Raw genomic sequence first — 2,500 nt, forward strand, 5'->3', positions numbered from 1 at the left:
TCATCAATTCCTATCCAATTCATGCATATTCATTAATTCCTGTCCAATTCATACATATTCATTGATTTCTGTCCAATTTCTGTCCAATTCATGAATATTCATTAATTCCTGTCCAATTCATGCATATTCATTGATTTTATGCATATTCATCAATTCCTATCCAATTCATGCATATTCATTAATTCCTGTCCAATTCATGCATATTCATTAATTCCTGTCCAATTCCTGTCCAATTCATGCATATTCATTAATTTCATGCATATTCATCAATTCCTGTCCAATTCATGCATATTCATCAATTCCTGTCCAATTCATGCATATTCATCAATTTCTGTCCAATTCATGCATATTCATTAATTTCTGTCCAATTCATGCATATTCATTAATTCCTGTCCAATTCATGCATATTCATTGATTTTATGCATATTCATCAATTCCTATCCAATTCATGCATATTCATTAATTCCTGTCCAATTCCTGTCCAATTCATGCATATTCATCGATTTCATGCATATTCATTAATTTCTGTGCAAATTCATGCATATTCATTAATTCCTGTCCAATTCATGCATATTCATTGATTTTATGCATATTCATCAATTCCTATCCAATTCATGCATATTCATTAATTCCTGTCCAATTCATGCATATTCATTAATTCCTGTCCAATTCATGAATATTCATCAATTCCTGTCCAATTCATGCATATTCATCAATTCCTGTCCAATTCATGAATATTCATTATTTATGCATATTCATTAATTTCTGTCCAATTCATGAATATTCATTAATTCATGCATATTCATTAATTCCTGTCCAATTAATGCAGATTGATGGCTTTCATGCATATTTATTAATTCCTGTTCAATTCATGCGTATTCATCAATGTCATGCATATTCATAGTTTTCATGTCCAATTCATGCATATTCATCGATTTCGTATGAGCATATTCATAGATTCCTGTCCAATTCATGCACATTCGTCGATTCTTGTCCAATTCATGCATATTCATCCCTTCCTGTTTAATTCATGGATATTTGTTCATTTCTGTCCAATTCATGCATATTCATTCTTTCCTGTTCAATTTATCGATTTCATGCCTATGAAGTGAAAAGTGTTTTGCTTATTGAACAACTTTTCAATTGAAATCAATTGAAATGATATAATTAAACCATATCACCCTTGGAAAGGGAGAACAAGTTTCAGAAAGAAACGCCATTTTTCATTATTTCAAAAGGCCTTATTAAAAAAAAACCAATCTACTTTTCAACTTCATAGACAGTTTGAGCCTCAACAAAAAATCATACAATCTGTCTTCGTTGTTAAATTTCATCACTTTATTCATAAAATTGTCAGAAGTAAAATGTACAAGACTTTGCACCCTAAGAAATGGCGAATGACAAGAATTGAAGATGACTAAATTTCGTATTTATACAGTGTCTTGGAAAGATACTTTCATTTTCAAAACACTCGCACCTTAAATATTAACCATAGAATCAAGAAGAAAACTACTTGCTTTGAAACCGTGATTATTAAAAATTAATCTAGAAAAAAGCATTTAAATAAATCAATGGTGGTATGTAATATTCATATTCACAGAAACGCAGTCTGAATAACTTCAAAAGCTAAGGAGAGAAGTGACGTCTTCTTTGTTAGTCTTTCTTTTGTTCAGCTGACACAACAGAGCTGTTCCCAGATGCATGGCAGGTAAGTTTGACAAAAAAGTTTATGGAATGTCCTAAAAATACAAAGGTATGTTTTAAAATTAATCCAACTTATACATTTAACTAACCATTGTGTTTATTTCTGAAACTGTAAAGACATTATCGGCACAAGATAATCCAACAATAATGTTCATTAAATTTTACGTATAAATCTGGAGAGCAGCGCTGAATTCACGTTTATCACTCGGCGGCCATTTTGGAGTCCGTGGGGAATAAAGGCTTTGTCTTTGCATTGTCTTTGCCCGTCCAGGCTCACATTGAATGAGAGGTTCGACGGGCAAAATCTTTTGTTTGGACATTGAGTGATATAGGTCTATACTCTCAATTTTGCAGGTAACTTGTTTGTTATTTCCCACTGCAAGGGCTGGACTCCACAACTTTAAAATCTCATTATTGAAATACACCAAGCAAGAATCGGAAGGAAGCTACTGTACTTACCAGTTGTGAATAAGACCCCAGCAAAGGAAGACGTTTTGTAGAGTGGGCAAGTAAGTGTAAAGCGAGGAATCTGTAATATAGTTCAATCGAGGCTCCATATGCAAGACAGGACAATGCTGCAACACAAAATAGAAAAAGGTAAAGCTTGGAAACATTTGACCATAGCGGAGGAAGAAAACAATCTACATGTTTCAATGCTATGCTGATATTATCTAGTTTTAAAAAAGGTAAATAACGAGGAGATAACTCTATTAAAAAAACAAATAGAAAGAGTTAACACACAAAGCACATAAATTGTCTTGTAACGCAAAGTAGTTATAGTTCGTTTTACGTTTTG

General features: G+C 32.4%; 2 long non-coding RNA genes across 2 annotated transcripts in view; one reads left to right on the forward strand and one right to left on the reverse strand.

The window, feature by feature from the left end:
- Positions 1 to 1,600: 1,600 nt before the first annotated feature.
- Positions 1,601 to 2,500, reverse strand: part of LOC138024096 (uncharacterized) — a 6,493-nt gene continuing 5,593 nt past the window's right edge. Inside the window, exons 4-5 of the long non-coding RNA XR_011126893.1 lie at positions 2,164 to 2,279; positions 1,601 to 1,739 (exon numbers count right to left, since the gene is read on the reverse strand). This is a non-coding gene — a long non-coding RNA (uncharacterized lncRNA). The remainder of the gene's footprint in view (positions 1,740 to 2,163; positions 2,280 to 2,500) is intronic.
- LOC138024098 (uncharacterized) overlaps positions 1,602 to 2,500 on the forward strand; it is a 2,012-nt gene continuing 1,113 nt past the window's right edge. Inside the window, exons 1-2 of the long non-coding RNA XR_011126895.1 lie at positions 1,602 to 1,708; positions 2,059 to 2,213. This is a non-coding gene — a long non-coding RNA (uncharacterized lncRNA). The remainder of the gene's footprint in view (positions 1,709 to 2,058; positions 2,214 to 2,500) is intronic.

Source organism: Montipora capricornis, chromosome 11, assembly GCF_036669925.1.
Source record: "Montipora capricornis isolate CH-2021 chromosome 11, ASM3666992v2, whole genome shotgun sequence".
NCBI classification, from domain to species: Eukaryota; Metazoa; Cnidaria; class Anthozoa; order Scleractinia; family Acroporidae; genus Montipora; species Montipora capricornis.